This window comes from Rhipicephalus microplus, unplaced genomic scaffold, assembly GCF_043290135.1.
Source record: "Rhipicephalus microplus isolate Deutch F79 unplaced genomic scaffold, USDA_Rmic scaffold_13, whole genome shotgun sequence".
Lineage (NCBI taxonomy): Eukaryota > Metazoa > Arthropoda > Arachnida > Ixodida > Ixodidae > Rhipicephalus > Rhipicephalus microplus.
Genome location: NW_027464586.1, coordinates 3,747,161 through 3,763,757, shown reverse-complemented (window position 1 = coordinate 3,763,757; position 16,597 = coordinate 3,747,161). Strand labels below are relative to the sequence as shown.

The 16,597-nt window shown below is 52.5% G+C and overlaps 5 non-coding genes across 5 annotated transcripts; all 5 read right to left on the bottom strand.

The window, feature by feature from the left end:
* Positions 1 to 1,518: 1,518 nt before the first annotated feature.
* Positions 1,519 to 1,595, bottom strand: TRNAN-GUU (transfer RNA asparagine (anticodon GUU)). The gene has a single exon. It is a non-coding gene; the product is annotated as a tRNA-Asn (tRNA).
* Positions 1,596 to 9,304: 7,709 nt separating this feature from the next.
* On the bottom strand, positions 9,305 to 9,381 carry TRNAN-GUU (transfer RNA asparagine (anticodon GUU)). Its single transcript has one exon. It is a non-coding gene; the product is annotated as a tRNA-Asn (tRNA).
* A 1,247-nt stretch (positions 9,382 to 10,628) lies between these two features.
* On the bottom strand, positions 10,629 to 10,705 carry TRNAN-GUU (transfer RNA asparagine (anticodon GUU)). Its single transcript has one exon. It is a non-coding gene; the product is annotated as a tRNA-Asn (tRNA).
* A 4,039-nt stretch (positions 10,706 to 14,744) lies between these two features.
* Positions 14,745 to 14,821, bottom strand: TRNAN-GUU (transfer RNA asparagine (anticodon GUU)). Its single transcript has one exon. It is a non-coding gene; the product is annotated as a tRNA-Asn (tRNA).
* Positions 14,822 to 16,076: 1,255 nt separating this feature from the next.
* Positions 16,077 to 16,153, bottom strand: TRNAN-GUU (transfer RNA asparagine (anticodon GUU)). The gene has a single exon. It is a non-coding gene; the product is annotated as a tRNA-Asn (tRNA).
* Positions 16,154 to 16,597: the final 444 nt, after the last annotated feature.

Here is a 16,597-nt window from a genome sequence, read left to right as displayed (position 1 = left end):
CTTCAAAGCTATCAGCCCAAAGAAAAAAAAGCGCCGCACCACCACCGGGTGGGCTCGTACCTCCAACATCTCGGTTAACACCAATCGCGCTAGCCAATTGCGCCACGGAGACAGTCCTGCTCCACTCTCACCACCATGAGAACATATCTTCAAAGCTATCAGCCCAAAGAAAAAAAAAGCAACACACCACTCCCGGGAGGGCTCCAACCTCCAGCCTTTCAGTTAACAGCCGATCGCATAGCCAATTGCGCCACGAAGACAGTCGTGCTCCACTCTCACCACCGTCAGAACATTTCTTCAGAGCTATCAGCCCAAAGAAAAAAAAGCGCCACACCACCACCGGGTGGGCTCGTACCTCCAAACCTTCGGTTAACAGCCGATCGCGCTAGCCAATTGCGCCACGGAGACAGTCGTGCTCCACTCTCACCACCATCAGAACATATTTTCAAAGCTATCAGCCCAAAGAAAAAAAAGCAATACACCACCACCGGGTGGGCTCGTACCTCCAAACTTTCGGTTAACAGCCGATCGCGCTAGCCAATTGCGCCACGGAGACAGTCCTGCTCCACACTCACCACCATCAGAACATATTTTCAAAGCTCTAAGCCCAAAATAAAAAAAGCAACACACCACTCCCGGGAGGGCTCGAACCTCCAACCTTTCGGTTAACAGCCGATCGCGCTAGCCAATTGCGCCACGGAGACAGTCGTGCTCCACTCACACCACCGTCAGAACATTTCTTCAGAGCTATCAGCCCAAAGAAAAAAAAAGTGCCGCACCACCACCATGTGGGCTCGTACCTCCAACCTTTCGGTTAACAGCCGATCGCGATAGCAAATTGCGCCACGGAGACAGTCGTGCTCCACTCTCACCACCATCAGAACATTTCTTCAAAGCTATCAGCCCAAAGAAAAAAAAGCGCCGCACCACCACCGGGTGGGCTCGTACCTCCAAACTTTCGGTTAACAGCCGATCGCGCTAGCCAATTGCGCCACGGAGACAGTCGTGCTCCACTCTCACCACCATCAGAACATATCTTCAAAGCTATCAGCCCAAAGAAAAAAAAGCGCCGCACCACCACCGGGTGGGCTCGTACCTCCAAACTTTCGGTTAACAGCCGATCGCATAGCCAATTGCGCCATGGAGACAATCGTGCTCCACTCTCACCACCGTCAGAACATTTCTTCAGAGCTATCAGCCAAAAGGAAAAAAATCGCCGCACCACCACCGGGTGGGCTCCAACCTCCAACCTCTCGGTTAACAGCCGATCGCGCTAGCCAATTGCGCCAAGGAGACAGTCGTGCTCCACTCTCTCCACCATCAGAACATATCTTCAAAGCTATCAGCCCAAAGAAAAAAAAGTGCCGCACCTCCACCGGGTGGGCTCGTACCTCCAACCTTTCGGTTAACAGCCGATCGTGCTAGCCAATTGCGTCACGGAGACAGTCCTGCTTCACAGTCACCACCATCAAAACATATTTTCAAAGCTATCAGCCCAAAATAAAAAAAGCAACACACCACTCCCGGGAGGGCTCGAACCTCCAACCTGTCGGTTAACAGCCGACCGCGCTAGCCAATTGCGCCACGGAGACAGTCGTGCTCCACTCACACCACTGTCAGAACATTTCTTCAGAGCTATCAGCCCAAAAAAAAGCGCCGCACCACCACCGGGTGGGCTCGTACCTCTAACCTTTCGGTTAACAGCCGATCGCGCTAGCCGATTGCGCCACGGAGACAGTCGTGCTCCACTCTCACCACCATCAGAACATATCTTCAAAGCTATCAGCCCAAAGAATAAAAAGCAACACACCACTCCTTGGAGGGCTCGTACCTCCAACCTTTCGGTTAAGAGCCGATCGCGCTAGCCTATTGCACCACGGAGACAGTCGTGCTCCACTCTCACCACCATCAGAACATATCTTCAAAGCGATCAGCCCAAAGAAAAAAAAGCGCCGCACCACCACCAGGTGGACTCGTACCTCCAACCTTTCGGTTAACAGCCAATCGCGCTAGCCAATTGCGCCACGGAGACAGTCCTGCTCCACTCTCACCACCATCAGAACATATCTTCAAAGCTATCAGCTCAAAGAAAAAAAAGCAACACACCACTCCCGGGAGGGCTCGAACCTCCAACCTTCCGGTTAACAGCCTTTCGCATAGCCAATTGCGCCACGGAGACAGTCGTGCTCCACTCTCACCACCGTCAGAACATTTCTTCAGAGCTATCAGCCTAAAAAAAAGTGCCGCACCACCACTGTGTGGGCTCGTACCTCCAACCTTTGGGTTAACAGCCGATCGCGATAGCATATTGCGCCACGGAGACAGTCGTGCTCCACTCTCACCACCATCAGAACATATCTTCTTAGCTATCAGCCCAAAAAAAAGCAACACACCACTCCCGAGAGGGCTGGAACCTCCAAACTTTCAGTTAACAGCCGATCGCATAGCCACTTGCGCCATGAAGACAGTCGTGCTCCACTCTCACCACCATCAGAACTTTTTTCAGAGCTATCAGCCCAAAGGGAAAAAATCGCCGCATCACCACCGGGTGGGCTCGTACCTCCAACCTCTCGGTAACAGCCAATCGCGCTAGCCAATTGCGCCACGGAGACAGTCCTGCTCCACTCTCACCACCATGAAAACATATCTTCAAAGCTATCAGCCCAAAGAAAAAAAAGCAACACACCACTCCCGGGAGGGCTCTAACCTCCAACCTTCCTGCTAACAGCCTTTCGCATAGCCAATTGCGCCACGGAGACAGTCGTGCTCCACTCTCACCACCGTCAGAACATTTCTTCAGAGCTATCAGCCCAAAGAAAAAAAAGTGCCGCACCACCACCATGTGGGCTCGTACCTCCAACATTTCGGTTAACAGCCGATCGCGATAGCAAATTGCGCCACGGAGACAGTCGTGCTCCACTCTCACCACCATCAGAACATATCTTCTAAGCTATCAGCCCAAAAAAAAGCAACACAGCACTCCCGGGAGGGCTGGAACCTCAGACCTCTCAGTTAACAGCCGATCGCGCTAGCCAATTGCGCCACGGAGACAATCGTGCTCCACTCTCAGCACCATCAGGACATATCTTCAAAGCTATCAGGCCAAAGAAAAAAAAGCGCCCCACCTCCACCGGGTGGGCTCGTACCTCCAACCTTTCAGTTAACAGCCGATCGCGCTAGCCAATTGCGTCACGGAGACAGTCCTGCTTCACACTCACCACCATCAAAACATATTTTCAAAGCTATCAGCCCAAAATAAAAAAAGCAACACACCACTCCCGGGAGGGCTCGAACCTCCAACCTGTCGCTTAACAGCCGACCGCGCTAGCCAATTGCGCCACGGAGACAGTCGTGCTCCACTCTCACCACCATCTGAACATTTCTTCAAAGCTATCAGCCCAAAGAAAAAAAAGCGCCGCACCACCACCGGGTGGGCTCGTACCTCCAACCTCTCGGTTAACACCAATCGCGCTAGCCAATTGCGCCACGGAGACAGTCCTTCTCCACTCTCACCACCATGAGAACATATCTTCAAAGCTATCAGCCCAAAGAAAAAAAAAGCAACACACCACTCCCGGGACGGCTCCAACCTCCAGCCTTTCAGTTAACAGCCGATCGCATAGCCAATTGCGCCACGAAGACAGTCGTGCTCCACTCTCACCACCGTCAGAACATTTCTTCAGAGCTATCAGCCCAAAGAAAAAAAAGCGCCACACCACCACCGGGTGGGCTCGTACCTCCAAACTTTCGGTTAACAGCCGATCGCGCTAGCCAATTGCGCCACGGAGACAGTCGTGCTCCACTCTCACCACCATCAGAACATATTTTCAAAGCTATCAGCCCAAAGAAAAAAAAGCAATACACCACTCCCGGGAGGACTCGAACCTCCAACCTTTCAGTTAACAGCCGATCGCATAGCCAATTGCGCCATGGAGACAATCGTGCTCCACTCTCACCACCGTCAGAACATTTCTTCAGAGCTATCAGCCAAAAGGAAAAAAATCGCCGCACCACCACCGGGTGGGCTCCAACCTCCAACCTCTCGGTTAACAGCCGATCGCGCTAGCCAATTGCGCAAGGAGACAGTCGTGCTCCACTCTCACCACCATCAGAACATATCTTCAAAGCTATCAGCCCAAAGAAAAAAAAGCGCCGCACCTCCACCGGGTAGGCTCGTACCTCCAACCTTTCGGTTAACAGCCGATCGCGCTAGCCAATTGCGCCACGGAGACAGTCCTGCTCCACACTCACCACCATCAGAACATATTTTCAAAGCTCTAAGCCCAAAATAAAAAAAGCAACACACCACTCCCGGGAGGGCTCGAACCTCCAACCTTTCGGTTAACAGCCGATCGCGCTAGCCAATTGCGCCACGGAGACAGTCGTGCTCCACTCACACCACCGTCAGAACATTTCTTCAGAGCTATCAGCCCAAAGAAAAAAAAAGTGCCGCACCACCACCATGTGGGCTCGTACCTCCAACCTTTCGGTTAACAGCCGATCGCGATAGCAAATTGCGCCACAGAGACAGTCGTGCTCCACTCTCACCACCATCAGAACATTTCTTCAAAGCTATCAGCCCAAAGAAAAAAAGCGCCGCACCACCACCGGGTGGGCTCGTACCTCCAAACTTTCGGTTAACAGCCGATCGCGCTAGCCAATTGCGCCACGGAGACAGTCGTGCTCCACTCTCACCACCATCAGAACATATCTTCAAAGCTATCAGCCCAAAGAAAAAAAAGCGCCGCACCACCACCGGGTGGGCTCGTACCTCCAAACTTTCGGTTAACAGCCGATCGCGCTAGCCAATTGCGCCACGGAGACAGTCGTGCTCCACTCTCACCACCATCAGAACATATCTTCAAAGCTATCAGCCCAAAGAAAAAAAAGCAATACACCACTCCCGGGAGGACTGGAACCTCCAACCTTTCAGTTAACAGCCGATCGCATAGCCAATTGCGCCATGGAGACAATCGTGCTCCACTCTCACCACCGTCAGAACATTTCTTCAGAGCTATCAGCCAAAAGGAAAAAAATCGCCGCACCACCACCGGGTGGGCTCCAACCTCCAACCTCTCGGTTAACAGCGGATCGCGCTAGCCAATTGCGCCAAGGAGACAGTCGTGCTCCACTCTCTCCACCATCAGAACATATCTTCAAAGCTATCAGCCCAAAGAAAAAAAAGGGCCGCACCTCCACCGGGTAGGCTCGTACCTCCAACCTTTCGGTTAACAGCCCATCGCGCTAGCCAATTGCGCCACGGAGACAGTCCTGCTCCACACTCACCACCATCAGAACATATTTTCAAAGCTATCAGCCCAAAATAAAAAAAGCAACACACCACTCCCGGGAGGACAGGAACCTCCAACCTTTCAGTTAACAGCCGATCGCATAGCCAATTGCGCCATGGAGACAATCGTGCTCCACTCTCACCACCGTCAGAACATTTCTTCAGAGCTATCAGCCAAAAGGAAAAAAATCGCCGCACCACCACCGGGTGGGCTCCAACCTCCAACCTCTCGCTTAACAGCCGATCGCGCTAGCCAATTGCGCCAAGGAGACAGTCGTGCTCCACTCTCTCCACCATCAGAACATATCTTCAAAGCTATCAGCCCAAAGAAAAAAAAGCGCCGCACCTCCACCGGGTAGGCTCGTACCTCCAACCTTTCGGTTAACAGCCCATCGCGCTGGCCAATTGCGCCACGGAGACAGTCCTGCTCCACACTCACCACCATCAAAACATATTTTCAAAGCTATCAGCCCAAAATAAAAAAAGCAACACACCACTCCCGGGAGGGCTCGAACCTCCAACCTTTCGGTTAACAGCCGATCGCGCTAGCCAATTGCGCCACGGAGACAGTCGTGCTCCACTCACACCTTTGTCAGAACATTTCTTCAGAGCTATCAGCCCAAAAAAAGCGCCGCACCACCACCGGGTGGGCTCGTACCTCTAACCTTTCAGTTAACAGCCGATCGCGCTAGCCGATTGCGCCACGGAGACAGTCATGCTCCACTCTCACCACCATCAGAACATATCTTCAAAGCTATCAGCCCAAAGAATAAAAAGCAACACACCACTCCTTGGAGGGCTCGTACCTCCAACCTTTCGGTTAAGAGCCGATCGCGCTAGCCTATTGCGCCACGGAGACAGTCGTGCTCCACTCTCACCACCATCAGAACATATCTTCAAAGCGATCAGCCCAAAGAAAAAAAAGCGCCGCACCACCACCGGGTGGACTCGTACCTCCAACCTTTCGGTTAACAGCCAATCGCGCTAGCCAATTGCGTCACGGAGACAGTCCTGCTCCACTCTCACCACCATCAGAACATATCTTCAAAGCTATCAGCCCAAAGAAAAAAAGCAACACACCACTCCCGGGAGGGCTCGAACCTCCAACCTTCCGGTTAACAGCCTTTCGCATAGCCAATTGCGCCACGGAGACAGTCGTGCTCCACTCTCACCACCATGAGAACATTTCTTCAAAGCTATCAGCCCAAAGAAAAAAAAGCGCCGCACCACCAACGGGTGGGCTCGTACCTCCAACCTCTCGGTTAACAGCCGATCGCGCTAGCCAATTGCGCCACGGAGACAGTCGTTCTCCACTCTCACCACAATCAGGACATATCTTCAAAGCTATCAGCCCAAAGAAAAAAAGCGCCGCACCTCCATCGGGTGGGCTCGTACCTCCAACCTTTCGGTTAACAGCCGATCGCGCTAGCCAATTGCGTCACGGAGACAGTCCTGCTCCACTCTCACCACCATCAGAACATATCTTCAAAGCTATCAGCCCAAAGAAAAAAAGCAACACACCACTCCCGGGAGGGCTCGAACCTCCAACCTTCCGGTTAACAGCCTTTCGCATAGCCAATTGCGCCACGGAGACAGTCGTGCTCCACTCTCACCACCGTCAGAACATTTCTTCAGAGCTATCAGCCTAAAAAAAAGTGCCGCACCACCACCGTGTGGGCTCGTACCTCCAACCTTTGGGTTAACAGCCGATCGCGATAGCAAATTGCGCCACGGAGACAGTCGTGCTCCACTCTCACCACCATCAGAACATATCTTCTTAGCTATCAGCCCAAAAAAAGCAACACACCACTCCCGAGAGGGCTGGAACCTCCAACCTTTCAGTTAACAGCCGATCGCATAGCCACTTGCGCCATGGAGACAGTCGTGCTCCACTCTCACCACCATCAGAACTTTTTTCAGAGCTATCAGCCCAAAGGGAAAAAATCGCCGCATCACCACCGGGTGGGCTCGTACCTCCAACCTCTCGGTAACAGCCAATCGCGCTAGCCAATTGCGCCACGGAGACAGTCCTGCTCCACTCTCACCACCAAGAAAACATATCTTCAAAGCTATCAGCCCAAAGAAAAAAAAGCAACACACCACTCCCGGGAAGGCTCGAACCTCCAACCTTCCTGTTAACAGCCTTTCGCATAGCCAATTGCGCCACGGAGACAGTCGTGCTCCACTCTCACCACCGTCAGAACATTTCTTCAGAGCTATCAGCCCAAAGAAAAAAAAGTGCCGCACCACCACCATGTGGGCTCGTACCTCCAACATTTCGGTTAACAGCCGATCGCGATAGCAAATTGCGCCACGGAGACAGTCGTGCTCCACTCTCACCACCATCAGAACATATCTTCTAAGCTATCAGCCCAAAAAAAGCAACACAGCACTCCCGGGAGGTCTGGAACCTCAGACCTCTCAGTTAACAGCCGATCGCGCTAGCCAATTGCGCCACGGAGACAATCGTGCTCCACTCTCACCACCATCAGGACATATCTTCAAAGCTATCAGGCCAAAGAAAAAAAAGCGCCCCACCTCCACCGGGTGGGCTCGTACCTCCAACCTTTCAGTTAACAGCCGATCGCGCTAGCCAATTGCGTCACGGAGACAGTCCTGCTTCACACTCACCACCATCAAAACATATTTTCAAAGCTATCAGCCCAAAATAAAAAAAGCAACACACCACTCCCGGGAGGGCTCGAACCTCCAACCTGTCGCTTAACAGCCGACCGCGCTAGCCAATTGCGCCACGGAGACAGTCGTGCTCCACTCTCACCACCATCTGAACATTTCTTCAAAGCTATCAGCCCAAAGAAAAAAAAGCGCCGCACCACCACCGGGTGGGCTCGTACCTCCAACCTCTCGGTTAACACCAATCGCGCTAGCCAATTGCGCCACGGAGACAGTCCTTCTCCACTCTCACCACCATGAGAACATATCTTCAAAGCTATCAGCCCAAATAAAAAAAAAGCAACACACCACTCCCGGGACGGCTCCAACCTGCAGCCTTTCAGTTAACAGCTGATCGCATAGCCAATTGCGCCACGAAGACAGTCGTGCTCCACTCTCACCACCGTCAGAACATTTCTTCAGAGCTATCAGCCCAAAGAAAAAAAAGCGCCACACCACCACCGGGTGGGCTCGTACCTCCAAACTTTCGGTTAACAGCCGATCGCGCTAGCCAATTGCGCCACGGAGACAGTCGTGCTCCACTCTCACCACCATCAGAACATATTTTCAAAGCTATCAGCCCAAAGAAAAAAAAGCAATACACCACTCCCGGGAGGACTCGAACCTCCAACCTTTCAGTTAACAGCCGATCGCATAGCCAATTGCGCCATGGAGACAATCGTGCTCCACTCTCACCACCGTCAGAACATTTCTTCAGAGCTATCAGCCAAAAGGAAAAAAATCGCCGCACCACCACCGGGTGGGCTCCAACCTCCAACCTCTCGGTTAACAGCCGATCGCGCTAGCCAATTGCGCAAGGAGACAGTCGTGCTCCACTCTCACCACCATCAGAACATATCTTCAAAGCTATCAGCCCAAAGAAAAAAAAGCGCCGCACCTCCACCGGGTAGGCTCGTACCTCCAACCTTTCGGTTAACAGCCGATCGCGCTAGCCAATTGCGCCACGGAGACAGTCCTGCTCCACACTCACCACCATCAGAACATATTTTCAAAGCTCTAAGCCCAAAATAAAAAAAGCAACACACCACTCCCGGGAGGGCTCGAACCTCCAACCTTTCAGTTAACAGCCGATCGCATAGCCACTTGCGCCATGGAGACAGTCGTGCTCCACTCTCACCACCGTCAGGACATATCTTCAAAGCTATCAGGCCAAAGAAAAAAAAGCGCCGCACGTCCACCGGGTGGGCTCGTACCTCCAACCTTTCGGTTAACAGCCGATCGCGCTAGCCAATAGCGTCACGGAGACAGTCCTGCTTCACACTCACCACCATCAAAACATATTTTCAAAGCTATCAGCCCAAAATAAAAAAAGCAACACACAACTCCCGGGAGGGCTCGAACCTCCAACCTGTCGGTTAACAGCCGACCGCGCTAGCCAATTGCGCCACGGAGACAGTCGTGCTCCACTCTCACCACCATCAGAACATTTCTTCAAAGCTATCAGCCCAAAGAAAAAAAAGCGCCGCACCACCACCGGGTGGGCTCGTACCTCCAACCTCTCGGTAACAGCCAATCGCGCTAGCCAATTGCGCCACGGAGACAGTCCTGCTCCACTCTCACCACCATGAAAACATATCTTCAAAGCTATCAGCCCAAAGAAAAAAAAGCAACACACCACTCCCGGGAGGACTCGAACCTCCAACCTTCCTGTTAACAGCCTTTCGCATAGCCAATTGCGCCACGGCGACAGTCGTGCTCCACTCTCACCACCGTCAGAACATTTCTTCAGAGCTATCAGCCCAAAGAAAAAAAAAGTGCCGCACCACCACCATGTTGGCTCGTACCTCCAACCTTTCGGTTAACAGCCGATCGCGATAGCAAATTGCGCCACGGAGACAGTCGTGCTCCACTCTCACCACCATCAGAACATTTCTTCAAAGCTATCAGCCCAAAGAAAAAAAAGCGCCGCACCACCACCGGGTGGGCTCGTACCTCCAACCTCTCGGTAACAGCCAATCGCGCTAGCCAATTGCGCAACGGAGACAGTCCTGCTCCACTCTCACCACCATGAGAACATATCTTCAAAGCTATCAGCCCAAAGAAAAAAAAGCAACACACCACTCCCGGGAGGGCTCGAACCTCCAACCTTCCTGTTAACAGCCTTTCGCATAGCCAATTGCGCCACGGAGACAGTCGTGCTCCACTCTCACCACCGTCAGAACATTTCTTCAGAGCTATCAGCCCAAAGAAAAAAAAGTGCCGCACCACCACCATGTGGGCTCGTACCTCCAACATTTCGGTTAACAGCCGATCGCGATAGCAAATTGCGCCACGGAGACAGTCATGCTCCACTCTCACCACCATCAGAACATATCTTCTAAGCTATCAGCCCAAAAAAAGCAACACAGCACTCCCGGGAGGGCTGGAACCTCAGACCTCTCAGTTAACAGCCGATCGCGCTAGCCAATTGCGCCACGGAGACAATCGTGCTCCACTCTCACCACCATCAGGACATATCTTCAAAGCTATCAGGCCAAAGAAAAAAAAGCGCCGCACCTCCACCGAGTGGGCTCGTACCTCCAACCTTTCGGTTAACAGCCGATCGCGCTAGCCAATTGCGTCACGGAGACAGTCCTGCTTCACACTCACCACCATCAAAACATATTTTCAAAGCTATCAGCCCAAAATAAAAAAAGCAACACACCACTCCCGGGAGGGCTCGAACCTCCAACCTGTCGGTTAACAGCCGACCGCGCTAGCCAATTGCGCCACGGAGACAGTCGTGCTCCACTCTCACCACCATCAGAACATTTCTTCAAAGCTATCAGCCCAAAGAAAAAAAAGCGCCGCACCACCACCGGGTGGGCTCGTACCTCCAACCTCTCGGTTAACACTAATCGCGCTAGCCAATTGCGCCACGGAGACAGTCCTGCTCCACTCTCACCACCATGAGAACATATCTTCAAAGCTATCAGCCCAAAGAAAAAAAAAGCAACACACCACTCCCGGGAGGGCTCCAACCTCCAGCCTTTCAGTTAACAGCCGATCGCATAGCCAATTGCGCCACGAAGACAGTCGTGCTCCACTCTCACCACCGTCAGAACATTTCTTCAGAGCTATCAGCCCAAAGAAAAAAAAGCGCCACACCACCACCGGGTGGGCTCGTACCTCCAAACATTCGGTTAACAGCCGATCGCGCTAGCCAATTGCGCCACGGAGACAGTCGTGCTCCACTCTCACCACCATCAGAACATATTTTCAAAGCTATCAGCCCAAAGAAAAAAAAGCAATACACCACTCCCGGGAGGACTCGAACCTCCAACCTTTCAGTTAATAGCCGATCGCATAGCCAATTGCGCCATGGAGACAATCGTGCTCCACTCTCACCACCGTCAGAACATTTCTTCAGAGCTATCAGCCAAAAGGAAAAAAATCGCCGCACCACCACCGGGTGGGCTCCAACCTCCAACCTCTCGGTTAACAGCAGATCGCGCTAGCCAATTGCGCAAGGAGACAGTCGTGCTCCACTCTCACCACCATCAGAACATATCTTCAAAGCTATCAGCCCAAAAAAAAGCGCCGCACCTCAACCGGGTAGGCTCGTACCTCCAACCTTTCGGTTAACAGCCGATCGCGCTAGCCAATTGCGCCACGGAGACAGTCCTGCTCCACACTCACCACCATCAGAACATATTTTCAAAGCTCTAAGCCCAAAATAAAAAAAGCAACACACCACTCCCGGGAGGGCTCGAACCTCCAACCTTTCGGTTAACAGCCGATCGCGCTTGCCAATTGCGCCACGGAGACAGTCGTGCTCCACTCACACCACCGTCAGAACATTTCTTCAGAGCTATCAGCCCAAAGAAAAAAAAGTGCCGCACCACCACCATGTGGGCTCGTACCTCCAACCTTTCGGTTAACAGCCGATCGCGATAGCAAATTGCGCCACGGAGACAGTCGTGCTCCACTCTCACCACCATCAGAACATTTCTTCAAAGCTATCAGCCCAAAGAAAAAAAAGCGCCGCACCACCACCGGGTGGGCTCGTACCTCCAAACTTTCGGTTAACAGCCGATCGCGCTAGCCAATTGCGCCACGGAGACAGTCGTGCTCCACTCTCACCACCATCAGAACATATCTTCAAAGCTATCAGCCCAAAGAAAAAAAAGCGCCGCACCACCACCGGGTGGGCTCGTACCTCCAAACTTTCGGTTAACAGCCGATCGCGCTAGCCAATTGCGCCACGGAGACAGTCGTGCTCCACTCTCACCACCATCAGAACATATCTTCAAAGCTATCAGCCCAAAGAAAAAAAAGCAATACAGCACTCCCGGGAGGACTGGAACCTCAAACCTTTCAGTTAACAGCCGATCGCATAGCCAATTGCGCCATGGACAATCGTGCTCCACTCTCACCACCGTCAGAACATTTCTTCAGAGCTATCAGCCAAAAGGAAAAAAATCGCCGCACCACCACCGGGTGGGCTCCAACCTCCAACCTCTCGGTTAACAGCCGATCGCGCTAGCCAATTGCGCCAAGGAGACAGTCGTGCTCCACTCTCTCCACCATCAGAACATATCTTCAAAGCTATCAGCCCAAAGAAAAAAAAGCGCCGCACCTCCACCGGGTAGGCTCGTACCTCCAACCTTTCGGTTAACAGCCCATCGCGCTAGCCAATTGCGCCACGGAGACAGTCCTGCTCCACACTCACCACCATCAGAACATATTTTCAAAGCTATCAGCCCAAAATAAAAAAAAGCAACACACCACTCCCGGGAGGGCTCGAACCTCCAACCTTTCGGTTAACAGCCGATCGCGCTAGCCAATTGCGCCACGGAGACAGTCGTGCTCCACTCACACCACTGTCAGAACATTTCTTCAGAGCTATCAGCCCAAAAAAAAGCGCCGCACCACCACCGGGTGGGCTCGTACCTCTAACCTTTCGGTTAACAGCCGATCGCGCTAGCCGATTGCGCCACGGAGACAGTCGTGCTCCACTCTCACCACCATCAGAACATATCTTCAAAGCTATCAGCCCAAAGAATAAAAAGCAACACACCACTCCTTGGAGGGCTCGTACCTCCAACCTTTCGGTTAAGAGCCGATCGCGCTAGCCTATTGCGCCACGGAGACAGTCGTGCTCCACTCTCACCACCATCAGAACATATCTTCAAAGCGATCAGCCCAAAAAGAAGCAACACACCACTCCCGGGAGGGCTCGAACCTCCAACCTGTCGGTTAACAGCCGACCGCGTAGCCAATTGCGCCACGGAGACAGTCGTGCTCCACTCTCACCACCATCAGAACATTTCTTCAAAGCTATCAGCCCAAAGAAAAAAAAGCGCCGCACCACCACCGGGTGGGCTCGTACCTCCAACCTCTCGGTAACAGCCAATCGCGCTAGCCAATTGCGCCACGGAGACAGTCCTGCTCCACTCTCACCACCATGAGAACATATCTTCAAAGCTATCAGACCGAAGAAAAAAAAGCAACACACCACTCCCGGTAGGGCTCGAACCTCCAACCTTCCTGTTAACAGCCTTTCGCATAGCCAATTGCGCCACGGAGACAGTCGTGCTCCACTCTCACCACCGTCAGAACATTTCTTCAGAGCTATCAGCCCAAAGAAAAAAAAGTGCCGCACCACCACCATGTGGGCTCGTACCTCCAACATTTCGGTTAACAGCCGATCGCGATAGCAAATTGCGCCACGGAGACAGTCCTGCTCCACACTCACCACCATCAGAACATATTTTCAAAGCTATCAGCCCAAAATAAAAAAAGCAACACACCACTCCCGAGAGGGCTCGAACCTCCAACCTTTCGGTTAACAGCCGATCGCGCTAGCCAATTGCGCCACGGAGACAGTCATGCTCCACTCTCACCACCATCAGAACATATCTTCTAAGCTATCAGCCCAAAAAAAGCAACACAGCACTCCCGGGAGGGCTGGAACCTCAGACCTCTCAGTTAACAGCCCATCGCGCTAGCCAATTGCGCCACGGAGACAATCGTGCTCCACTCTCACCACCATCAGGACATATCTTCAAAGCTATCAGGCCAAAGAAAAAAAAGTGCAGCACCTCCACCGGGTGGACTCGTACCTCAAACCTTTCGGTTAACAGCCGATCGTGCTAGCCAATTGCGTCACGGAGACAGTCCTGCTTCACACTCACCACCATCAAAACATATTTTCAAAGCTATCAGCCCAAAGAAAAAAAAGCGCCGCACCTCCACCGGGTAGGCTCGTACCTCCAACCTTTCGGTTAACAGCCCATCGCGCTAGCCAATTGCGCCACGGAGACAGTCCTGCTCCACACTCACCACCATCAGAACATATTTTCAAAGCTATCAGCCCAAAATAAAAAAAAGCAACACACCACTCCCTGGAGGGCTCGAACCTCCAACCTTTCGGTTAACAGCCGATCGCGCTAGCCAATTGCGCCACGGAGACAGTCATGCTCCACTCTCACCACCATCAGAACATATCTTCTAAGCTATCAGCCCAAAAAAAAGCAACACAGCACTCCCGGGAGGGCTGGAACCTCAGACCTCTCAGTTAACAGCCGATCGCGCTAGCCAATTGTGCCACGGAGACAATCGTGCTCCACTCTCACCACCATCAGGACATATCTTCAAAGCTATCAGGCCAAAGAAAAAAAAGTGCCGCACCTCCACCGGGTGGGCTCGTACCTCCAACCTTTCGGTTAACAGCCGATCGTGCTAGCCAATTGCGTCACGGAGACAGTCCTGCTTCACAGTCACCACCATCAAAACATATTTTCAAAGCTATCAGCCCAAAATAAAAAAAGCAACACACCACTCCCGGGAGGGCTCGAACCTCCAACCTGTCGGTTAACAGCCGACCGCGCTAGCCAATTGCGCCACGGAGACAGTCGTGCTCCACTCTCACCACCATCAGAACATTTCTTCAAAGCTATCAGCCCAAAGAAAAAAAAGCGCCGCACCACCACCGGGTGGGCTCGTACCTCCAACATCTCGGTTAACACCAATCGCGCTAGCCAATTGCGCCACGGAGACAGTCCTGCTCCACTCTCACCACCATGAGAACATATCTTCAAAGCTATCAGCCCAAAGAAAAAAAAAGCAACACACCACTCCCGGGAGGGCTCCAACCTCCAGCCTTTCAGTTAACAGCCGATCGCATAGCCAATTGCGCCACGAAGACAGTCGTGCTCCACTCTCACCACCGTCAGAACATTTCTTCAGAGCTATCAGCCCAAAGAAAAAAAAGCGCCACACCACCACCGGGTGGGCTCGTACCTCCAAACCTTCGGTTAACAGCCGATCGCGCTAGCCAATTGCGCCACGGAGACAGTCGTGCTCCACTCTCACCACCATCAGAACATATTTTCAAAGCTATCAGCCCAAAGAAAAAAAAGCAATACACCACCACCGGGTGGGCTCGTACCTCCAAACTTTCGGTTAACAGCCGATCGCGCTAGCCAATTGCGCCACGGAGACAGTCCTGCTCCACACTCACCACCATCAGAACATATTTTCAAAGCTCTAAGCCCAAAATAAAAAAAGCAACACACCACTCCCGGGAGGGCTCGAACCTCCAACCTTTCGGTTAACAGCCGATCGCGCTAGCCAATTGCGCCACGGAGACAGTCGTGCTCCACTCACACCACCGTCAGAACATTTCTTCAGAGCTATCAGCCCAAAGAAAAAAAAAAGTGCCGCACCACCACCATGTGGGCTCGTACCTCCAACCTTTCGGTTAACAGCCGATCGCGATAGCAAATTGCGCCACGGAGACAGTCGTGCTCCACTCTCACCACCATCAGAACATTTCTTCAAAGCTATCAGCCCAAAGAAAAAAAAGCGCCGCACCACCACCGGGTGGGCTCGTACCTCCAAACTTTCGGTTAACAGCCGATCGCGCTAGCCAATTGCGCCACAGAGACAGTCGTGCTCCACTCTCACCACCATCAGAACATATCTTCAAAGCTATCAGCCCAAAGAAAAAAAAGCGCCGCACCACCACCGGGTGGGCTCGTACCTCCAAACTTTCGGTTAACAGCCGATCGCATAGCCAATTGCGTCACGGAGACAGTCCTGCTTCACAGTCACCACCATCAAAACATATTTTCAAAGCTATCAGCCCAAAATAAAAAAAGCAACACACCACTCCCGGGAGGGCTCGAACCTCCAACCTGTCGGTTAACAGCCGACCGCGCTAGCCAATTGCGCCACGGAGACAGTCGTGCTCCACTCACACCACTGTCAGAACATTTCTTCAGAGCTATCAGCCCAAAAAAAAGCGCCGCACCACCACCGGGTGGGCTCGTACCTCTAACCTTTCGGTTAACAGCCGATCGCGCTAGCCGATTGCGCCACGGAGACAGTCGTGCTCCACTCTCACCACCATCAGAACATATCTTCAAAGCTATCAGCCCAAAGAATAAAAAGCAACACACCACTCCTTGGAGGGCTCGTACCTCCAACCTTACGGTTAAGAGCCGATCGCGCTAGCCTATTGCACCACGGAGACAGTCGTGCTCCACTCTCACCACCATCAGAACATATCTTCAAAGCGATCAGCCCAAAGAAAAAAAAGCGCCGCACCACCACCAGGTGGACTCGTACCTCCAACCTTTCGGTTAACAGCCAATCGTGCTAGCCAATTGCGCCACGGAGACAGTCCTG